The sequence below is a fragment of the Neodiprion fabricii genome, chromosome 7 (genome assembly GCF_021155785.1).
Source record: "Neodiprion fabricii isolate iyNeoFabr1 chromosome 7, iyNeoFabr1.1, whole genome shotgun sequence".
In the NCBI taxonomy this organism is placed as follows: Eukaryota; Metazoa; Arthropoda; class Insecta; order Hymenoptera; family Diprionidae; genus Neodiprion; species Neodiprion fabricii.
The window spans coordinates 2,323,222-2,349,812 of NC_060245.1; the positions used below are offsets into that span (position 1 = coordinate 2,323,222).

The 26,591-nt window shown below is 30.2% G+C and overlaps 2 long non-coding RNA genes across 2 annotated transcripts in view; one reads left to right on the forward strand and one right to left on the reverse strand.

The window, feature by feature from the left end:
* Positions 1-26,591, reverse strand: part of LOC124186401 — a 212,270-nt gene that overhangs the window by 129,400 nt on the left and 56,279 nt on the right. The window lies entirely within an intron of this gene.
* Positions 1,181-21,100, forward strand: LOC124186402. The gene is made up of 3 exons (XR_006871657.1): positions 1,181-1,191; positions 12,867-12,869; positions 20,614-21,100. It is a non-coding gene; the product is annotated as an uncharacterized LOC124186402 (long non-coding RNA).

Sequence of the window (26,591 nt, forward strand, 5' to 3'; positions counted from 1 at the left end):
TGTGATATAATTCCTGTACTCGAGTTGTACGATAATCCGCGAACGGTTTAAATATTATATTGTATTCGATTTATTAGGATTAGATAATAAGTGATTAAATAATTGAGGTTGAATTTAATCGATGTATAATAATAATAATTCCCTCATTTCGGATGGTGTAAAAGTTCATAATTCGATTGCGACAAATTGTTTTTTATTTTAGCGATGAAAGTTTTTTCGGTGAAAGTTGTATATATTTATTTTTTTTTTTTTTTGGATTGAAATTTTCTTTTCTTACGTTTCGTTTTCGCGATGGGAGATATCGCGATTGTACATAGACGAGGTGAGATGAATGCATGTGAGGAAGAGTGAACGGGAAGCAGGAGGAGCCAAGTGTCCTTGATGCGGCCAGCGTTGCAGCCAAGCTAAATATGATGCAATTGCACGATGCAGTTGTGAATATAAGCAAGTGTACGTGACAAATGTTCGGGGAAACAAGACGGAGGGAGGAAGCGAGGGTGGGATCGAGAGTGAGAGTGAGAGAGAGAACGAGAGGGAAAAGAGAGAGAGAGAGAGAGAGAGAGAGAGAGAGAGAGAGAGAGAGAGAGTGAACGTGAAAGAGAGAGGAAGAGAGAAAGAGAGAGTAAGAGAGATTGGAAAAGAAGTGAGGAAGGGAAAAGAGAATTCTAAATCAATCCAAAGATGGTTAATATTTCGTATACTAAGGTTTAGGCGAACGTTAGGCGCAAAACGATCCTAAAAATTTAAATAAAAAGAAATATGAAATTTTTAAATTTACTTGTTAGGGGAAGAAATAGTGAAACGAATAAGGGAGAGAAAAAAAAAAACAAAATATATATTGCACGAATGCGGAGAGAGTAATAATGAGAAAATGCGAGTGTGCCCGATGATATGTTTTTTATTTTTTTTTTCTTTTTTTTTTTTTTACTTTTTTCACATCGATACGCGAATCGACACATTTTTTGTAATCTAAAATTCACCAAATTATCAAAATAAAATAATCAATAGAGCCGTGAAGAAACGTCAAGATTTCCTTGCTTACCGGGAGATCCAGCGATTTAAACAACAATTTAAAAAAATAACGAATTAAATTCTAACTATCGCGATTATTATATAAATATATATATATATATATATACATATATATATATATATATATTACGTGTAATATTACATAGATACGTGTGATCTGTATTACAGTGCAAATGGAAATAACACGATAAATATTTCATTTTAAAAATTTTTTTTCGTCTCATTAATTTTTTTTTCAATCCCTCCTTTATTCTTTGACCGTACGATTTATATTCTTTTTTTTCTCGACATTACAGACGATCTAATATATGTATATATAACACCAATTGTTATATGTATATATATTGGGTGAATATATGTGCACATGTATACATTGTATATTATGTGCATCATGTATGAAAATATGAAGGATAAAATGTGTTTGACAAAAAATGTTGTATTCCCTTTTCCGCCGTTGATAAAATCGCTCAGTGTGTGATAAGAATTATAAAAATTTATCTACGCTGCACACGTTACATTGTACCGTACAATATACACTACATACGTGTGTACATGCCTATGCGTACATACATGTATGTGTAGTAAATGAGAGAAAAAAAAACAGAACACAAAATGACACGATCTATACCGATGCGAAAAGTGTAAACTGGCAGTAATGAGTAAACACAAGAAAGGAAAAAAAAAACTGGACTTTATTATTAACATATTATAGGACGTAAGGATTAAGAGAAATATAAGACCACCTGTATATAAGCATAAGAGTTGATAACGGACGGATGAATTTGAGGAGGAAGAGAGGGGGGAAAAGAAAACTGCAAATTTGCAAGTAAGAAAAAGAAAAAACACCAAAGCCCGAAAAAAAAAAATAAAATAAATAAACGCAAAAAAAAAAAAGATTCAAAAACAATAGAAGCGATGCACAATTATTGATGTGTGAGGATTATGTGAGGATATTCGCGAGCCGATCCGAGGCTGACGATATTGCAATACAAATGATGCGTAGGAATTAAATCTATACGATACGTATGCATTTCACGTATATGCGCGTGATACATCGGTGAATAAATAATTGATAAAACGAGGGGTGAAAAATTAATGAACCAACAAACAAACAAACAAATGAACAAACGACAAATTGACGGTTATAAGAAAAAAAAAATAAATAAATATAGATCTGAAAACGGTTTATACACATGATCGTGATAGATAAAATGACAAAAAAAAAAACGATAATACGAGAGAAAAGATAATACGAATAATGTGAAACGCGAATCGGTTTAAAATCAGAGCGACGATGAGAAAAATTGACGAAGAAGAAAAGAGAAGCTAAATGAGAAAATGACACACCTTACACAAGTGACACAAATATATATATATGTGAATCCATGTACAGACACATAGAGACATGCCTCGTACCTGGCGAAACGAAAAAAAAGAAACGCCTAAGATATTATATATATATATAAAAATTAAATTGTGAGAGATTGTGGGAATTGTTTTTCTGCGTTCCACCGGATTTGCCGGTTTAGAATATCGTTGTTTAATGGAACAGCAATACTTTTCTAACGATAACTCCCTGTGCGTTTAAAATATGTGTCTCTGCGTAATTTGTCATGCCCATGATAATATACAACGTGAATTCGATAATTTTCATGAAACGGCCGGTCAATTGCGTTACTATTTGTAAATTCGAAGGTGAAGTAAAAGAAACAAGAGAATCAAAACGCTTGGCAACAAAATTTCCGTGCCGAGATGTAAGAATCGGTAGCGGAATTTTTTTATTTCTCATCTTTTTTTCTCCTCATCGTTTGTTTCTCACTGTTGCTTTTTTTTTTTTGTCCCCCAACTTGTTGGGAAAAATTCAATTTTGCGTAAGCGAAGGAGTGCGGAAAATGGTAAATTTTTGCACTACTACGGGAATGAGTTATTTTGCGCATTCAGCGGCAATAATATGCGCAACACAGATGATTTCCGCACTAATTTCGTAATCTGTTACTTTTTTTTTCTCTCTCTTCTTTTGACAAATTTGGAAACACAATTGCGGCCCATTTATTATGAAAAAGCAATCGAATCTTTTTGTATATAACGTATAACATACAAATAAGCACGAAGGGAGCGATCGAGGAAACTGTCTAATTTCGAAAAATCATTACGATATTTTCAATGGCGATTATGCGAAATAAAGATATCTTGTATATTATCTAATGAATGAATATTATACTATTACGAGTAATATTAATGCTAATAATAATGATTGAATCTGAATAGCGAATACTATTATTGAATCATACCATAACATATGATAAAATAATATATAATATATAAGTATAACGATTATACTAATACATGATAAAAGTATAAAATATGCAGGATTAACCGAATGAATATAATGAGCAAAAAAATATGTGTTCGACGTGTTTAATTTTTCGACGAAGTAAACGAAACAAGAACATAAAAAATATCAAAAGAAATTTTTTTAAAAATCACACTTTACCGGCATTATCGACATTATAATTTTGCTTCATATCGATCGCTTCTTTTTCCTTACAACGGTTTTTGTTTTTTTGTTTTTTTTTCTGTTTATCTCCAATTTTCATTTTCCCGTTCTATGCGAATTCCTCGGTTGCGCAATACAGCAATGAAAGATATGAAAATAAAAACAGGAAGAAAAACGTAGGTGAAATATTCGAAGAGTAAAAAGATGAAGAAAAAGAAGATGATAAACAAATACAAATGCAACATCGACGTAACAAGATAATAATATGATGAAAGAAGAAAATGAAGAAGACAAGGAAGAAAAATTAATTCTGTTTTTCGGCGAATACTCGAAATAAAAATAAAGTAAGAAAATTAAATTAAATAATATCTCGGTACGTAATTGTAATAATAGTGATGAAGACGGTAATAATGACATTAATAATAATAATAATAGTAATAACTCTACAACTTTTGGTAACTGTTATTGTTATTATAATTATTATTGCATCATCATTATTGTAAGATACTTTTGACACCCATCGAACAAAACTCGTTTCTATAAAAATTTTTCGGCCCGTAATATTAAATATCCAAAAGACACATCACGGCAAGAAGAAGCAAAAACAAAAACAAAAAAAAAAAAAAAAAAAAAAAAAAATGAAAAAGAATATATATATATATAAGAATATGGAGGAGAAAAAAAAAATTACATATACATATATATATATTATATATTGAGAGAATTAAGAGCAAGGGGACGAAGAGAAGAAGAGAAAAATTAAAAGCAAAAGAGAAGAAAAAAAAAAAAAAAAAATCGAAAAAAATTACAAAAAACGATGAAAAAAAAAATGACGAAACGAGAAGAAGACGAAGCGGAGGAGTAGGAGAGAAAAAATTACAAATGAGGATGAGAGAATGAGAGAGAAAAAAAAAGTACAATTTTTCACGTTTGCGCCTTACATTAAAATTAACGTTGATCAGAAACGTGTATTCTTACCAAAATCGGCCTTAGTATATATTTTCCATTCGACGCGTCGAGCCAACTCCAGCAAGCTAATTACCCACAAATTGATCCCGAAAATGAGCTGAAACGGTAAAGAAAAAAAAGATTCAACTTTAGAAAGAAAATTCCCTCTGATCCCTCCTGTTAAAAAAAAAAAAAAAACCAACAAAAAACAAACCAATAAACCAACTCCATTCCTCTCCTATTTCCACGGAGAAGACTTGGGTGAAAGCAAAAAAAAAATTAAAAAAAAAAAAAATAAAAAAAAATACGTGCGTGATCAAATTCGCTGATTAACGATCCAGTGTGCAATTTGTCATTTGATGTGAATACAGTTTTGAATGTAATATTAACCGCGTAACAATAGAAGAAAGAAAACAAAAAAAAAAAAAAAAAGAAACGCTGCTGCTGCTGCTGCTGCCGCGCCGGATTTTCGATTAACCAAAAAAAAATGGGGATGAAAAAGAAATTTACGAAATTTTATGAAAAATACCATTTCGAATATATAACTCGAACCTCGCAAAAATAAAATAAAAGTTGAAGAAGGAGAAGAGATGAAGAAAAAATGAAAAAAAAAATAAAAAAAATTAATAAAAAGTAAACAACTGACTAAAAGCACAAATCATCGAACGTTCTAAATATGAATATATAAATTGTAACAAGCGTAAAGAGGGTGAAAATTACGAATTAAGTGAGATGAAAAATGTAGAAAATTTGAAAAAAAAAATAAATTAATAAAAACAAATCCAAACGTTTAGGCATAAAACAGAAACTTAATATAGAAGACAAAAATTAAGAGAGAGAGAGAGAGAGAGAAAAACGGTAAAAATATTCAATAAAAGTAAAGTAAAAGAAACAATAGAAAATATCTTTACGGCGAAACGATGTTTACGTGAGATATGAATGTTGAAGAAACGAAAATTTTCACTCCAGTTTCAAATTATACGGAATAGAAAAACATTTCCCGCATTATTTATTGTGTGCATATATATATATATGTATACATATATGTATATATATGTATATTATACTATGTAGATATTACATGTGACTACGAGTTACCGAGGTGCGTATTAAAAAAATACAGATTTTCAACAGCGGTGGAAAAAGTCAGCAATTCAACTATCAATCATACGATAATCTTGACCGATGTAAATTCATATTAGCGTACGTTGCTGTGGAATGAAGAGCATAAAAAAAAAAAAAAAAAAAAAAAAAAACAAGAAAAGATTTACGATTTACGAAAAAAATAAATAAAAAATTAATATGAAAAGAAATATTTCCACGTTATCCAAACTTTCCAATCTAATCAAGAGTTTCGCAATATTAAGTTTATTACACGTAACGTGGATTGATTGATCTAAATTTTGATGTTACGATAATTTGACGTATTGGTAAAAAAAAAAAAAAATTATCCCTCCCAAAATAAAATAGGAAAAAAAACGTTTTAAAAAATATATCTATATCAAGTAAAAAACAAACCCCGGTATCTCAGAGTCCATGCATTGTTGTATATATATATGTATATATATATATATATATATATATATATATATATATATATATATATATATATATATATACATACATACATATATATATATATATATATATATATATATATATATCACTCGTTTTGGCCAGTTATATATATACATATACATAAACGTCACAGCGTATTATATATCATTTTTATTTCGCCAATGATAACAACATCAGCGATGAAAAAATATGATTTCGATTCTATATATATAGGTATATTATATAACGCGTAGATCCAAAGTGTTTAAATGTACGTGTTAATCTTTTTCCTCAATCATTCAACAAAAATTCCCTACCCTTCTTATTATATTATACGAACAAAAACACCCACACGCACACACAACAGCTCCCTCAACCCCTCGCGCACAATCCAACAGATAGAGACGAACGGAAGAGTAAGGAGAAAATAGAATAAATAAATAAAACAAATGGAAAAGAACAAACCTACCAAAAATCAACCGATCTAATCCGACAGCTGTGAAAAATAAAAATGGACAACAAAAGTAAAAGGAAAAAAAAAAAAAAAACCAAACAGACAAACAAACAAAACAAAACAGAGAAAAATAGCGAAACAATTAACCGGCGTATCCACACATGAATACTTCAAACTGATAGCTGTGTATTATGTACGATTGTGTATGTATATAACACATGTCAGTACATGCGTATATGCGTTGTATAATCGATCGCTCGTTAAATGAAATTTCTTTAATTAAAAGACGCATCGTTCGTTGATCGATATAATTAATTGTGTAATCGAATAACAGTAATATCGATGATAACAATAATAACAATAGTAATAATAATAATAATAATAATAATAATAACAATAACAATAATAATAGTTATAATAGTGATAGCGATAGTAATAATCGACGTAGATCACTTCCTTGCTGTTTTAATTCTGACATGTATATTACAATATATAATATACACATATGTATATGCATATATATATATGTGTACACACATATATATATATATATATATATACATACGTGCAAAATTCTTTTCCAATTCTTCATGCAATCAAATACGTGTATAACTCATAGATTGATTAAAAATAAATAAGTGATATATATATATATATATATATACATATACATGAATAGCAAAGAAAGAGATTTGCCATACACGTATAAATCGGCGCGCCACGGCAGAGCGCGGACATCGATTGATATTACGACGACGACGACGATGATCGTGCGATCATTGATTATTGATACGCTGACGAATACGATAAACATTAATTACTAACCGTCTCTTCCCTTGATTAAAATAAATAAAAATAAAAGGAAAAAAAAAAAAGAAAAAAAAGAAACCCCCCCCCCGAAGGATCAATTCCAAAAACAAAAATTAAAGAAGAAACCCAAATATATTTTCGGCATCCCCCCCCATAACGTATAGAAATTACCCAATCCCTCTCCCAAAACAAACGATTCCCTCATCCTGAATTTCGAAGTTTTGCTTCAAATTCCATGAATGTTAGAAACACACTTCAAATTTATTAATGATAATATTAATAATAGTAGCAGTAACGATAAGAATAATAATAATAATAATACTGATAATGATAATGATTAATTAGTAATAATTGAAACCTAATGATACTTAAATTTATTTATATATATAATATATATGTATATATACATATATTATATGAATAAAAATAAATGAATAAAACAAGTATAAACTATACATATTAAACCTACCTAACGATAATGTTTACCTAATGATAATGCTTGTATTAATAATAATAATAACAATTATAATAATAATAATAATAATAATAATGATTACAACACTGTAAAATTAACGTATAACGTATATGAATTATATATAATACGTAATAAAATAATGGTTTGATCGATTGATATGATTGGATTGCGATTACGCGTTTAGAGAACGCGGCTGTAATATTAATAATATTTATAACAATAATGATAATAATAATAATCATAATAATAAATGACGATGACAACAATATTGGCATAATGATTCTAACTATAATGATAACAGGCTCGTAACGTTATTAATCCGGTAATAACAGTTATAATATTAATTATAGTAATAATTGTAATAATGAAAAAAATAATATCGATAATTATAAGCATTGATAATTATTACTAAAGATTAGAATAATGCACCTACGTATAACAAATAGCTGCGCATATTGATTATCGATTATAGCGTGTAAACCGTATAATTGTGTGCAGTTGAGCCTGAATGCGATTTTAAAGGAAACGCGTAGTTTTTAGGGAAAATAAGGCGGCTGATTGTCAGAAACGATTGCAACAATTAAATTCGAAAATCACTGTCGGTGAAGATGGTGATGAAGATGAAGGTGAGGTGACAAAAAAAAAATTAAGAAGAAGATGAAGAATCAGAAGAGGAGGAAGACGGAGGAAAAAGAAGACGGAAACGAAACGACAAGAAAAAAATAAAAAAAAAAAAAAAATACTCAAATCGTGCATCGGAATTATTATTAATACACGTAACATTAGTAAAACGAGTGATTTCAATAATTTTGTCAATGTCGAAGGATAAGAGAAACGAAAGGTATGCAAAGAGGTGGAGATAAAACAAAACTAAACAAAAAAACTTATGCATATTCTTATATATATATATATAAGAATATGAAAATTAGTGAATAGTAATAAGTTAAATAAAATGACGTGTAAGATGTATAATTTGTATACGCGTGTCTGAAAATGCGGGTAGTTTCTCCGATGCATGTTATATAATATATATATATATATATATATATATATATATATATATAATATATAACGCTTCGGACATTAATTATACATACGCGTGCGTGTGAACGGGCGTATAAACATATTTATGGATAATCGAATGGAAAAAATTATACGACGATATGTTTATACACCGTATGCTTTATGGGTATAGTATAACTTACATACCTATACGTATACATTAGGATAAAATATTATTATAGATATAATAATTATATTATCGATACGAGTATTGTTTAAAATGAATGACGGAAGGCGTTTGGAACTCCGTTTGCCGTCAGACGTAACCCAAAATCGCTCTTTGCCCACCCCCGCCCCCGCCCCGATCCAAAAAATTAAACATAACAAATGAAAAGACACGATGAAATAACAAATAAATGGTGGTACATAACTAACGATATATATATATATACATATATATATATATATATATATATATATATGTATATATATATATACACATATACATACACATGCAACTCTGTCATTACTTATATAGGTACTAGATGTTTGTTAGACGCGTTTTATAATTTGCAATATCGTTGACAGCTTCGATTGTATTGATTAAATATGATAACAATATTGTTGTAAATTTGTTGCAAGATTTTTTTCAATTATATCTCACTGTAATTTCTTTAATATTTGTATAGCACGTAGGTAATTCAATTGTTCGTTGATTTGTAGAGAAGACGAAGGGAAAAAAAGGCAAAAAAAATGCAAAAACAAAAAAAAAAAAAAAAAAAAAGAAACCGACAACAATCGTACACGGTTCCTTGTTCTCCCGTTGTACTGGATTTCTCATTTTCCATTTTTTTTCCGTACTTTCACAATTTCATTCATTTTGACAGTTTTCGTTCTTTGAATTGAAGGATTTTTTTTTTTTTTTAATTTTTTCTTGTCTTTGTTGTTTCTTTTTCTTATTACAAAATATAACGTCGGCTGTTTACACATAATGGTAATTGCCGTACGAAAGTTATCTTGTGTGACACATAATTAAAGTTGTATGTTTTCAAACGATGATAATAATCGTCTATAGGAATAAGTTCGTTGTTGATATATTATTTATTACTATGATCAATATGATCGTATTATTACTACTGTTATTTGTATTGTAATTGACGCTGTTTTTATTATTATTACTATCATTACTATTATTATTATTATTATTCTTTTTGTTATTATTATTGTTATTATTATTATCATTATTATAATAACATTATTGTAATGTGTCCGCAGTCTTCGGTATAGCTTAAATAACTCTCTTTCGCTGGTCGTCTCGCTCTCTCCCGACTCTCTCAAAATACCATATATTATATACATGCAGACGTGAAATTGACGTTAACGTATTTAAAAATGATCGTATCGTGCAAATCGACGCTTGCGAAGATCTTGAAATTTGAAGGAAAAAAAAAAAAAAAAAAATCAAAAAAGAACCCGACAAATCTTGATCTGTGGAAACATAAAGCAGAAGAAAGTAACGAAACGATAACGAAGGTGAAGAAAAAAATCACACGCAATTAACTCGAAACAAATTTCAAGCGTAAATGAAAAATCAAAATTAAAAAAAAAAAACTCAAAACCGCTTATTCCCGCGCAGAAATCCGTGATTCCGATCGGCATTTACGTATGCGAAAAAGAAAAACATGTGTGAGAATCTAATTGCGGAGACGAAACCAAACACGATGCAAGAACAGTGGAGGAAAATATTGAGTAGAAAAAAAAAAACAAAAAAAAAAAATGATCCGCCATAAATATATGTATATATCTATATATATTATTGTTACAATAAGTTAAGTTTTTAGCTAGTCAATTATTATACTTTGTACATTTCACACGTGTGTTAGACAAGGTAAAAGAACCAAAAAAAAAAATTACAATAAAAAACGGAGCAAAACGAAAAGCAATCAGATGCCACATTATGTACATTTTTAAACGTACATGTTGTTGTGAACATTATTATTATTATTGTTGTTATTATTTTTATTTTTATTACTATTCCAAAAATAAAGTTCAACAACACGCGTTTTTCGGAATTAAATTTTCGTTGCACGAAGTAAGGAAGAAAAATGAGAGGGAGAATAATTCTCAACACATCAGCAATTGATTTCACAATTTCTTTGCAAGACTAGGAGAAAAAAGTGCAGTGAAAAAAAAAAATCGAGCAACAATCGTCAAGTTTTTAACCATTTCTCAAAAGATTTTTTGATTTTTTTTTCTAATTCTCTCCACCAAGTTTCAGCAGTAATAATAATGACAGTAACAAAAATGATAATAATCATAACAATAATGATGACAATATCTGATTGAGAATGAGTTTGTCTTCTTTTTTTGTACGTTGATTTTTTTTTTTGTTTCTTTTTCTCTCATCATTTTACATCAGTTTCAAATCCCATTTTCAAACTATCGGTTCGTCTAATCTTAATCGGTCGATCGATCGATTAGTCGGTAATTAATTGTATAACCTACAAGAATTACAATATTATGCATACACACATAAATAGAATTATCGTATAACGATTATAAGTTGTTACAAGTGTATAATCAGCTATAGCTTGTCGTAATCGGATGAAAAAAAAAAAAAAAAAAAAAAAGACGATAACGACGACGATTGATGCAGATATATTTAAATATAAATAGACAATAGTGAAGACAGTATTACGTATATAGCAACGCGTAGATCTGAAGGAAGGAAAAAAAAATCCCCCCCCCCCCCCCCCCCTCTTTCCTGCCCCAACACTCGCCCGATTCCAAGCCTCTGGTTTCCCTCTTGGCAAAACAGAAAGAAAGGGAAAGTGAGAAACGAATAAAAAAAAAAAAAAGGCTGAATGAGAGAGAGAGAGAGAGATAAATCCATTATCGTCCGAACGACAGTAAGAATCGAAAAATGATTTTGCAATCTGAGATGATGTATAAATTAAATTAGCTCTCCTTCGTACGAAAAGCATCCGTACAGAACCGTCTCTCGTTATGAGATCGCTCACGGGGCTGCGGGTAGACAAAAATCGTGATTACAGGATTACAGGATTAAAATTGTAGCAACGAAAAAGAAAACGGTTTTACTAAATGCCGAGCGATCTTGAAACGAGAAATGGCCGTGCCAAAAAGCTGCGGTAAAAACAAAACGATAGAGAAGGAAAGAAAAACTTGGCATCGGTTTTCGTTTCCGTAGAACAACCAGGAGAGAAAAAAATTAAAAACAGCGATAGAAAAGTAAAGAATTTTCCAGTTTAGCCAATTCAAGAGGTAGAAAATTGGGATAAAAGTTAACAAGTAAATTAACCAATATGCATGTATTTACACACACACACACACACACACACCTTACACACGTATATGATATATGAGTATATTATTGTATGTAAAAATCTACCTCCCGTTAAGTACGATACGTGTGCCAGTATAAAGAAAGAGATAGATAGATAGAAAGAGAGAGAGGGGGCGAACCGAAAGCGAAGGAGAAAGAGAGAAGGAAAAGGGAAACATGGAGAAAAAAAAAAAAACACGGTCGTATGTGTATATTAGAGTTACAAGAGAGAGAGAGAGAGAGAGAGAGAATAAAAAAGGATAAGAGAAGATGAAAAGAAAGAGAGAGGAAAAAAAAATAAAATAAAAAAAATCAAACCATACTTATATAATATAATATGAAATGTATAATTATAGAGAATGAAAAGTTGATATGCTTTTTTTCTTTCCATTTCATTCTAACTTCGCGTGAATTGTAAGAAATCAAAAAAACAAAAAAAAAAAAAAAAATTCCACACAAAGACGTAACGAAAGATCGAAGACAAATTTACAAAAACAAAAAAAAAAAGAAAAACGGACGCGAGCGTCAGACCGGCTCTCAATTTTGAAATAGCCATTTCGACGTTTTTTTGTGAAGCGGAAAAAATGCAAAACCAACCCCCCAAAACCCGATGCAATAGAAAGACGACAGAGAAAAAAAAAAAAAAAAAGAAAGAAGAAAAAAAAAAATGAAGCCGAATACAAAAGAAATACAGCCACAATATATACGAAGATGCAGTTAATAATCCTGCGTGGGACCCGGCCGGGAGTCCGTTTGTCGTTTCTCAACGAAAATCTCTGCCCCTCGTCAATTCGCGGGGGGTGCATAAGGCCCCCCGCGCGAGGGGCACCCGGTCGAACCTCGCTTGGGTCCCACGCCATATATTCTCACTCACAGCACACACTGGGCCGACTCGTCCGATAGAATGTGCCTTCAGTGTTGATTTTATACGAAAAAAAATACTAAAATTATACAAAGGGGCCCGACATAGACCGAAACGCCCACCCAAAGCCTGTCTGGCGCTTGCGAGCTGACCGTAAAATTTTTTTTTTTTTTTACCGGAATTCCACCCCCAACGCCCCCCGCCCCCCGCCCCAACCCCTCATCGCTAAGAGAAGAGAAAAACGTAAATTACACTCAATAATTCATCGTCATATACACGAAAAACCAACAAAATCACGCACAGTATTCGATTCCAAGCTTTTTCTTTTCCGTGAATTTGAAAAAGTATTTTTTTTTTGTTGTTGACGGTTTTTTTCGACATTTTCTTTACACGAGATCGATCGTGTGAATTATTGTCAATTCGATGAGATAGTCAAGGGAATAATACGCGAAACATCGAAAGGTGGTGGTGAAAGAATTTTTCGTTTCGAAAATAAGAAGGGCAGGTGCAGCAAAAACTTTTTCTAAAAACGTAAAAAATGTAGGAAAAACTTTACATTTCAAAGTCCCACTTCTAAGTATATTGTATTAATAAGGTAACCGCATAAAAATTTCTTCACAATGATCGATACTGAAACGGTAAATTTTTCAACCCCTTAAAATCATCGTTATTGTATCAAATATTACAGGTATCGATCAGTTTTTCCACCCTTCGTTAATTTTTTTTTTTTTTTTTTTGTTTTTTTTTTCTTTCGCTCGTCAAACTCGAATGGATTTTAGAACTCTGCAACACCCGGTCGCTCGTCCGAGTAAATTTACGTTGGGTATACGTGACACGATGATCGAATTATGTTAGGCAGTTAAAATATCGTCAACCTCCGGGGGACACGTTCGTTAAAGGTTTCACGCCTATGATGAAAATGAAACGCTTGGAATAAAGGAATGAAAATACGCACACACACACACACACACACATTATACGTATATATACACGCATGGCAGCAGTCAAAATGTCGCTATAACAGAAACAACGCAAACACGCGTGCAAAAACAGTAAAAATATACTAATTGGCAAAAGAATTAAAAAATAAAAAAAAAAACAAAGATAAACATCACCCCATCCCCCGAAGCAACAAAAAAAGTATATGTACATAATGAACAGGTCTCCAAACCAGTCGGAACGAAACGGGGGGAATGACATAAAAAAAAAAAAAAAAAAAAACCAACCCGAGAACAATTTTTTTGGTTCAGGCAAGGAGTTCGGAACGCTGCTTATAACACACCGACGCATATATAATATATGTATATTTATCGATTATGCAATGACTATGACGACGACAATGATGATTATTATTATTGTTATTATTATAGACGATACGTATAAGTGATTGTATTATATATAGGTATGCGTACTATGGTCTCTCCCGCTGATAATCTCACCCCGAAGAGAGGAAAAAAAAAAATAACCCGGTTCGAACAGCAAAGAAGGAGAAGAGAAAAGAAAAAAAAAAACAATTAAAGAAGGAAAAATTTGAAAAAATCAAAAATAACACGAATAATAAACAGTAACAATAGTAATGGAATCCCCGCCGCATTATAATAAAAATAATACCCATCGACAGAATAACAGTAGTATTAATAATAATAACAATAATTATAAGAATAATAAGAATAAGAATAATGATGATAATGAATTAAATACAAGTACATATAATGCACATAGTATAATTAATAATACCATGTCGCGTGTAACGTATGACGAATGATATTGACGACAAAACATTGGAAAAGCTATATGGGTACGTGTGCAAAGGTACATTATTTATGTTTTAGCGACGATGAAGATGAATAATAATAATAAAAATAATGATAATAATAATAAGAAGAAGAAGAAGAAGAAGAAGAAGAAGAAGAAGAAGAAGAAGAAGAAGAAGGAAAAAACAACCAACTATCAATACCAAACTAGAGTGAGCGAAGAAACCGGAAATAAAAGAGAAACCGAAAAAAACACACAGACACACTGATCATTCGAACAACTTGCATAATATTACCATTATAATAAACGATAACAATAATAACAGTAACGATAACGATGATATACATATGTATGTATGTATATATATATATATATATATATATATATATATATATATATATATATGTATATACATGTATATACCTAATAATATTCGTAAAGAATGTTATTTCAGTTGAATTACTATCACGCAGCAAACAGTATACATATAATGTAACATTGTAAAATGATTAGTTGATTATTTGATTATTATTACAGTACCTCGTATACATGATATATATATATATACCGCATTGAATATACGTATGCATTGTAACTTACGATATAATTAACTATCTATACCTACATACAGTACGATTGGATTATAAACCGTGAATTAATGTGTGTCGACAAATACTCTTTATATTATTATTATTATTATTATTTTATTATTATTATTATCATATCACGCCGTACAGGAAACAATAGAAACGCGATAATTGACGAGAAACAAGAGGAATGTCGGAAAAAAGTCAACGAATGGAAACAACTAACGGATGAAGAAAAATCGATCAAACAAATAAACCGATCCGATCCGTGCAACTTATCACTCACGAACAATGTGTAACGAGGGAAACAACTTGACGTACATACAACTTCACGATACATCCGTAAAATGACAATGACGAAGAAACATTGAACAAAAATAAAAAAAAAAAAAAAGACAACCTACATCAAACGAAGATAAATCCATAAAACGAACGAAAAAAAATCCAGAGAACCGTGTAATATGCAACAATAAAGAAGCGCCGTGTAACTTGTAATGATTATCAATATTATCTATCAACAGACACGTATATAATAACAATACAATGATAATAATAAAAATAACAATACTAATGGTAACGAAAGGCAACAAAAAAAAAAAAAAAACCAAAAAACAAAAAAAAAAACAAAACACCATAATAATAATGATAACAATAACAATAATAATGATAGTAACGATAATTTAATATTGTGTCAAGAACAGAAACCGATTTTTATTATATAATAATTACCTTATACCTTATCCACTTATCTACTATTCGACACACACGCAAATCATATAACAATACCGCATGTAATAATACCCATATGTAATAATAGAGTAGAACATGTAAACCGAAAAAACCGTGAAAACCGTAGAAACCATGTGTAAATTTGTTCTCAGTTTTGTTTGACTTTTTTTTTTTTTTTTTTTTCTCGTCTCAAATTTCGTTCCATTGCCAGTAAGTACGCGAAGAAGAAGCAATCTTTTTTACTTTTTTCGTTTTTTTTTTTTTTTAACATTCTCACCGACGATTCATCGATTAATGACAATTGGAAAAACCGATTAACCACGCGTCGTGCAGTCGTAACAGTATATATATATATGATTCTCATACCAAATCTACGTATGTGTTAAACTGCGCATCATTAATGGACCGTCAACGGTATCTCATAAGCACACGCATGCTCACACACACAGATACACAAATTACTACGACGACAACAACAACAGCAACAACAACAGCAATAAAAACAACAAACGCGAGAAGAATAGAAGAAAAAAAAAAAAAAACTACGGTACAGAAACGGAACGCGTACAATTATACGTAACAATGAATACAATAATAAATCAATTAATACCATGCCTGCAGTAATATATATATATATATATATATTACAACGTTTCAACGAACCGATTGATAATTGTTATTATTATTTTCTCCGTAATACACAATATAATATTAGAATTTTAATGCATTACATAAACAAACAATATATCGTGCGACCTCAAACGTGTGGGGGAGACCATGTGTATATCTGTAACAATGTACCTATGTTATACATAATATATAGTACTTCAACCGTCGTTGTTACTACTTCGGCGTATTTTGGTTCGACATTTTTTTTTTATTTTTTATTCCACCTCGAAAATCTGATTTTCCTTCTCTGCCAATCAAGAAAGTAAAGATTATTCTGTCATCGTTTGTTTTCATTATTCTTTGTTTCGATCACCTTGCGGGCAAAAATCGAAACAAATACGTGAAAACTAGAAGAAAGCAAAAACGAAAAAAAAAAAAAAAAAAAAAATACGTACGTCAGACAGAGGTAATAAACTTCGAAATCCGAAAGTGATGAGAATAATAAAGAAAATCAAAAAAAACTTTCACGTGGCAGGTAAAATTTTGAATTTGGTATTTTTTTGTAACTTGTACCGATTCAAAATTTTCATACGCCGGACAAGAGAATCGAAATTCTCAGCACAGAGGTTATCAATTTTAGTCACTTCTTATTGCAGATAATTGCGAATAAATGAATACTGTCCGCGAGGTGGTATAAATAATGATCACGAATCTAAATTCAAATTCGACGTATAAACCGACAGCAAGAAAAAAAAAAAAAAAAAATGGAAGTAAAGCAGAGAAGGAAATTGATTATGTTTCTTTCAAATACAAAAAGATTACGGAAATAAGTGAAGGAAGGAAAATCTTCCCTGTCGATCCCTGTTCCCAGACGAAGAAAAGAAAATAATAAAAACCAAATCCCAGCGTAAGAAACAAAAACCGTAAAACATGTTGTGCTATCCGTTATTTTCGACATATTTGTAATACCATTGTATTAATATATGCATATATAGGTATACATATTTAACGATTAAACATGATTAAAATACATGTATACGTATGACTGCAGGCGAAAGAATGAGAAGTCGAAAGTGACACGTATTAAACGCATACATATTATAAATAAATATAAATGTATAGGCAACAATCCATTACGAAATATTCTTTATATATATTATAATTATCATCACAATAACAATAACAGCTTGAAACACACGTCAAACAGGAAGAATGGTTTAAAAAATAAAAAAAAAAATAAATAAAAGAACAACAATAATTTAAAATAGATTAAAAATGAATACAAACGAAAAAAAAAAAAAAAAAAAAAAAACTAACAACAACAGCGGCAACAAAGAAATCGAATCAATCAAAACGCGTTAGTTTAAACCGAAGTACTCGCGGTTGGCTTCCACGAGCTTCAATTTCATTTGCGAATAACGATAAGAAAAGAAACTCGATGAAAGTTTTCACGATTCACAAACGCATGTGTATATTATTATACGTAATTATACATATATTATAACATAATGCAGAGTTGGCACTGTGCAACTTCCTGTTTAATTAGGGAAGTTCTTTTTTTCAAGGGGACTTTCTTACGCGAGACGATAATATTCACGACAGATGATAAAAGTCATCAAAAAAATCGCTACACCTTGCGAATAATCAAGATATGTTGTGAGAAAAAAAAAAAAAAAAAGAAAACCCCTCGATTGTTATACGTACTATGATACAACAGCCGACGGATCCTATAATAATATAATTAATCAAATTCGGGACAGTGCAATATATATTATAATGTGTGATCGATAATTTCATCGAGTTTGTTGACTTTCGCGAAATGTTGTTGCGAAAAAGAAGGAGGGAGAAATAAAATTAAAACAAAAAAAAAAACATTCCTATTTGGGGAGAGTGAAAAAATCTGATTCTCATCAATACACGAATGCAGTACTATTATTATCATTATTGTTGTGATGATGGTAATTTTTTTTTTTCTCTTGGATATTATTTATTTTTCTTCTTTTTGTTTCTTTTTTTTTTTTTTTTTTTGTCCAGTATAATTATTAAATTGTTATCGGGTTAATTTACAGATGAGCAGCACGTAATGAATCGATGCAATCTTACTGCAGTTGATTCGTGTACATATACAAACAATATATTATATAATACATACATACGTATACATATATATATATTTTTTTTTTTTAATGTTACAGAAGTAACGCGCGATATGAACCGTATCAGTATATGTAATAACATTTATAAAAATGTATAATTTATACGGCATACGGCGTGCAAAATAAGACTGGTCCTCGTTTCCCCGCAATGTCAACGCAATATTGCATACATTTATTACATGAACTATATATATATATATATAACATATTACACGCACGTGCACACACAAACCGATACTAGTATTGCTATATTTTAATTACACTGTATTACAACAATGAAGTATGATAATTAGAATGAGAAATCAGTGAAATTTTCAATCAAAGCTCGTTACGTCAATCAACGAGCAGTGAACCCTCCCAAAAATAAATAAAAAGAAAAAAAAGAAAAAAAAAACCAGCAACAACAAAGACAGCAGAAAGGTGAAACTATGAGACGCCAACCGCGATTAAACAACAAAGATTTTCAATAGAAGAGACACGTAGCAAAAGAAAGAACCCCCCCCCCCCCACACACACACACACACGCACACATACGCATAAAAAAAAACCAGTACGAAGCAGATATTTCTTTTTTTTTTGAAGAGTAGAAAATGGAGGAACAAAAAAGAAATAAATAAATAAAAGAAAATTGGTTTTCTCTTTCTTCAACACCGAACGGAAACTAGCAAAGGAAAAAACATGCAAACAATTTATGAAATTTTTTATTTACAGTGCAACCGAGCATCCGTAGAGCCATATAATAAATATGTAGGTATAAGTGTGCTGATATACGAGTATACGTACATATACAAGTATATACGTATATATAGTTAATCATTGTTGTATAACGATTAATCATATGCGAAAATAAGGTAGGAGGAATGATTCGGAGAAAAAACAACAACAACAACAACAACAACAACAACAAAAAAATAAATAAATAAAAAAAACCACCACCACCAACAAATACGAACGAATAATTTACGCGCATCGCAGCTGGTGATACGCGTTGTGCGTTACATTATATACCCTGCAAAATATCGCGATTCGATGCGAAAAAAGGTAATAACGAATGTAAGGCTACGAGTATATATATACAACACAATTGTGTATACATGCATATACGGTGAATTACTGTAAACGTGCGTCGTAGATGAACGATAATTAACGAATTGAAAATTAACGAGGTTTCGAACGTAAAGAAGAGAGGGAAAAAAAAAAATAAAAAACAAAAATCAGTGAAGGGAAAAATAAAAATTTGGATCCAAAGCAGGGAGAAACATTTCAAGTAGAAAAAAAAAAATTGTCAAGGGAAATGAAAAACGATAAAACGACAAATGGAATTATTAGAAAAAAGAATAAAGGCGTAAAAAAAAAAAAAAACAAGAAATTATCGTATTATCAAAACGGAAAAAAAAAAAAAACGAAAAACAATGACGATTGTATTTAGGTACATAGGTATAATCTGTAAATTGGAAGTATATACCATAACGTATAATGTATAATGAGAGACGCGCGGTCACCAGTGTGCAGACCCCGTCCAACGGGTGCGAAAAATTGTGTGTAACAATACCTAAATTGCGTACGATTTAAGGTGTTTTAATATTAAATGATAATAAAACTAATAATGATAATGATAAGCTTAGTATACACACGTGACACGGAAATATTAAAAAAAAAAACAAAAACAAAAAAAAAACAAAAAAAAACCAAAACACGATAGACACATAATAATAATAATAATAATAATATATACATAATTATCTTTGGGTATGTTATTATAGTATTATATGATAATAATGATAATTTCAAGTGAAGGATAACGAAAGAGGCATAGGGAAAGAAATTTTTCAAAAATCGAACGACGAGACGATACACGTTTTAGGTGAAATTAAATTTAACCAAAATGATGGTAAAGGAAAACGAAACGACGGAGTAAAGGAAACGAGAATACATTTTTTTTGACGACAATTTTCGGAGGCTATAATATCTAACGATAAGTAAGGATCTCGTGCATGCGATATGCATACACCTGTATTAAGACGTTAAGATGAGTATAAGAAATTAATTAATCAACTAACGAAAAATTGTTGTAATCACGTAAGTTTCAGGGTGACATGGGGGGGGAGAGATCCTGAGCTATTAATGAATTTTAAAGGGGGAAAAAAAGAAACGACGAAATCACGCTGGTGGTGAAAAAAAAAGGGAAAATTCTTGTCCGAAAATTGATTGAACGCGGCATCTGAGTGATAATTATTAATAATACACACTCGGGTAGCTATTGGTGACTGCGCGCGGCGTTCGATCGTGTAAAAAAATTAACGACTCTCTGCAAGTTGGAACAAAAAATAGAAAAGAGATAAGAGAGCGTGAGAGAAGAAAAAAATTACAAGAAAAAAAAAACCGCCTCCAAAATTACCCTGAAAAATGATGAAGGAAAAAAAATGATACATACATATATATGTGTATATATATATATATAGGTATTTCCATAGACTTTGTCGTGATTATTGTAATTATTATTATTAATGTCATGATTATATTTTGAATTATATATTTTCATCATATTGTATAACATTCATGATCGTCACGTCGTTAGTTTGTTGAAAAAACTTATTTTCGTTCGTCATTTCCCGCGGTATAAATTGTGTATAATAATATAAATCCTTCAAATGTGCAATCTACATTTTGGCATATATGTGAGATATAATTGCACCGGATCTATCGCACAAAAAAAAAAAAAAAAAATATTTTTGGCATTTAGGTATAATACATATTCTATAAATTTCGACTGTTGGGTAGTGGGGACAAAAAGTTTAAGAAAATTTTTAAAATGTAAGAAATTAAAGTAAATTGAAAATTTTCGACGAGTCAAATTTTGTAAAATGTATCGCGAGGAATTATTGTTACAATATATTATCATTAAATTTAGGATATATTCACTATTCATATCGAACGACGATATACATATATATATATATATATGTATATATATATATATATATATAATATATACAATTAACGAGTAATATAAGAAATTTGAAATTCGGTGAACAAAAGTAAGGTAGTAAAAAAAAGAAAAAATATGAAAAAAAAAAGAAAACACCGAACGGCCTCGTGAAAAAAAAATGAGAGGTTATTATAAGATTTGCTCGGGCCGCCGCAATTGCTGCTGAACGCGTGTAGAAAAAGAAAAAAGCAAAAGACAAAAAAAAAAAAAATCAGATGATGGAAAAAAAATTTAATAATAATAATAATAATAATAATAATAATAACAATAACAATAGTAATACTATTAACGATAATATTTAAAATATATGGCTACAAGTACAAATTACTTCGATTACGGAGACGTAGGTGTGTATATTGATGTGTGAAAACAAAAGACAAAAAAAAAAAAACCAAAAAAAACAAACAAAAATAAAAACCATAAGTTAGAAGAAGAAGAAAGATTGAACTAACGAATAATGTGTGGCGGAATAACCGTTTCCTTTTCTTTTTTTTTTCTTGTTCGTTATTCCTTCTTCTCTTTTCTTTTTCCCCTTTTTTTTTTTTTTTTCATTTTCGACTACAGCGTTTTGTTAAACATACTTTCGAAAATAACATCACGACGTATTGCGAATACTGCAAACATCAAACGCCGGTACGAAATATACTATAATATTATATGTACGTATAAAGACTAAACATAACGATACGATGATACAATTATTGTGTTTTCGTAGATAATACACGACAAATTGTTATACATAATACAGGCACGCAAATGTATATGTATGTGTATAAATTTCAGGTGAAACGAAATTGATAACAATAACAATTACCATACGATACATTCATATTTTAACTTATACGAATTACTTTTCGGTTGTTTCGTTGTTATTATTATTATTATTATTACTGTTAGCACGAACGAAACTATGCATACGTGTATTATGTATATAATACATGTACATATACATGTGCATGTACACGGTATATGATGTATAATATTATAGGGTTGTACGCGAGCGTGAAATGTTTAAACGATAAGGGTATAGAAGTAAGCGTGTGGGAGAAACGTAAAAATGAATTGAGAGAAAAGGAAATGAAGAGAAAAGAAGAGAATAACGAGTAGCGAACGAAAAATTGAAATAAAACAAGGCGATCGAGATGAGAAGGAAGAGAGGAATGAGGGGGGATAGGGGGAGGATTACATAATTATTATTATTATTATATATATTGTACATGACGATAATATAATGTAATGACGATGGTGATGACGAAAACTACGATAACGATGATGATGCGAATAATATAATAAAATTATCAGTTGTACACAATTTTGAGACATATATGTATTTGGCATATAAGAGATTAAGAGAAAAAGAGAAAGAGAGAGAGAGAAGTAGAGGAAGAAAAAAAAAATTATATATATATATATATATGTATATTTGGAATTCGCACACGCTAAATTGATTAAACGAAAAAATTTTTTAATCCTAAATCTAAATTATCGTGCAGGGGTTGTCGCGGTGTGAGTGATGAAAGAGAGAGAGAGCGAGAGAGAGAGAGAGAGAGAGAGAGAGAGAGAGAGAGAGAGAGAAAGAAGAAAGAAAACTAAATTGAATAATAATAATAATAATAATAATAATAATAATAATAATAATAATAATAATAAATATATATGTATATATATACACATATATAAATATATATATATATATATTTCGTTATATTTGGTATCACTGTAAAAAAAATTGCTACCGTAGGCTAGATAAAATTTACGAAACACCAAAGAGAAAAATGAGAGATAAACGGAGAGTCAAAAAGGGAGAGAAAGAGGGAGGGAATAATAGGGATACTCAGAAAACAAAGAAAAAATTGAAAAAAAAAAACATTTTTGGCACGCTAAGAATAAATAAATTTTATGGTGATCAAAATTACATTTCGCCGCGAAAGGTCTTGCCGTGATTAATAAATAGATACTATAATTATTACGATTATTATTGTTATAGTCAAGGAGAGGGAGATTAAGGTGAAGAATAATATTGAATGATTGAAACAAAATTTTGGAAAAAGTGGTGGTAGAAAAAAAAAAGACAAAAACGCAAAAAAAAGTAACGTAAAAATATATATTAATGCGTCCGCGACGCGCGAACGGTTTCGAAATTAAGTCATTACGGGGGTTTAAAAAAAAACGTGCGCTTTTCGGAAATTTCGTGTATAATAAATAACCGGGTGTCGTTCTGCGACGATTCGCGAATCGCTTCCGCGAGTCTCGCGAAATTATATTTTTGTAAGCATATTTCTATAAATAAATAAAGAATATGACGAAGCAGAAAGCAGAAAGCAGAAGCAGAAGCAGAAGCAGCAGCCAGCAGCAGGAGTGGCAGTGATATGAAAAAATTTTAATCCAGATGTAGAATCGTCGGTATCAAAACCGAATGAGAACAGTGTTACAGATCAAGAACGGTATGGATTCGAGAGAGGAATGAAGGAGTGAAAAAGAGAAGGGAGAGAGGGAGAGGGTAAGAAAAATGAATCCACCACTACTACTACCGCTACTACTGCTACTGCTACTGCTATTACTACTAATACTAAAACTACTCCTACTACTGCAAAAAAAAAAAAAAAATGGAAAAAAAACGAAAAAATGAATGATGAAAATTTCACCCACGATATAATAATAATAATTGATGAATAATAAATAATAAACAACAATAATAATAATACTAATAATGATAATAAACAATAAATAATAACGATTGTACGGCAAAATTTTCATTAATTACTAAAAATAAACTATTACCTACTGATCATATAATAGCGATACGTGATTATATATATATATATATATATATATATATACGTACGTGTGAAAATTTAATCGAGAGAAAAACGTGAGTGGAAATTAAATGTTTAGGTGTCGTTAGTATATAGTGTACAAAAGTATAAGAGAAAAAAAAGAACAAAGTGAAGAATGAAAAATTTTAATAACTTCTAGGTCCTATTTCGTCTATACACACTATATATGCATATATATATATTACAAATGAAAGAGAAAAAAAAAAAAAACAAAAACAAAACAAAACAAAAAAAAATTAACTAAATTCACGGAAGAAACAAAAAGAAAAATAAGTTTATATAAACAAAGGTTAATTAATTGATTAAATAAATTTAATGAAGAACGTGAGAGAAAGAGAGAGAGAGAAATAATAATAATAATAATAGTAATAATAATAATAATAATAATAATACTAACTCTACGACGATAATACTAACTACTTACGGGGGGAGGATAAAATTAATAATAATAATGATAATAATAATTGAAACAAAAGGAGAAAAGAAAAGAAATAAAGTAATAAATTATATGTCGATGGAACTGCGCGATGAGTAGGTTGTAAAATTTTGTACATAAATTCCAATAATAAGAGGAGAGACTCCGGGACGCTTATTTCGGCTTCCGTCCAAGAACGATACCGTGTCCATTTCGATTGTATCCCCCACCCCCCACCCCCCCCCAACCACCCCTTAGAAAAAAAACGAGAAAGAAAAAGCAAAAAAAAAACAATTCACCGGCAAGACCTTAGCGCGGCGGAAGAGGGAGAATATTTCGATATTTAAATAAATAAATAATACACACCGACGACTGTCCCCTAAACGTACCGTAACCACATCACGCAAACATTAAACACACACGCACGTACGCAAAAATACGCACTCGTTCGTTTTTTTTCTGAACTTTTTAAACATCCCGGTAGTTGATTACTTAAAAAAAAAAAAGTTTCTTATTTCGTTTAGAAAACTTCTTCCTTCGACTATCCAAATATTCTTTGTTGAGCATTTTTTTTTTTTCTCATTCAATTTACTTTTTTATTTTCGATCTTGTTCTTTGTTTTTGATTTTTATTAACGTTGCAAATTTGACGTTTTTTTGACATATGTACGTAGTTGGTTGGGAAAAAAATTTTTGCCTACACGAGAAAGCACGCACACGCACACACACACACACACACACGAAATATATTCGATTTGCCAGCCGCAGATTATCAAGTTTGTTGTTATATAAATAAACAGACAGGACGACAAGGAACAACTGAGAAACATAAAGAAAAACAAAATTGAATAAACAAATAATAATAAGAAAAATTAAAAATTGCAAAATTGAGAACAAGAAGGCAGATAAAACAAACGCAGGCAAATGAGTTGATTAAGGATTAACAGAATAGAAAGAGAATGCAAAGGAGAAGAATGAAAGATGACGATGGGGATGGAAAAAGAAAAAGAAATAAGAAACAAGAATAGTAAGAAAGAAAATAATGAAACCCTATACTTGTCTTACATACTTATTAATATACATTATTATTATTATTACCTATAATAGTGATAAACGAAGATAATGAATGCATAATTGAAATGAGGTTAAAACAAATTGTAATGCGATTGATACGAAACAAGAGTCAAAAAAAAAAAAAAAAAACCATTCGCGTTCGCAAAGCGGAAAACCATTAATTTGTTTTTCCTCATCTTATTTCTCTGTGAAATCATAACTTATAATAATGTTATTATTATTATCATAATAACCTACAGACAATTCGTTATTATTATTATTATCATTGTATAACGTATAATATGTATACGACACACATTATTGTAACACTATCTTATGCAGCAGGAAACATAATATTGTATTATCACGATGTGTTATAATGAATTATGTGAAACAAAATAACAATTATATTATAGATCGAGAATGGACAAGATATAAGTAAGAATTGACGATGAAGAAGAAAAAAAAAAACAAAAAAAAAA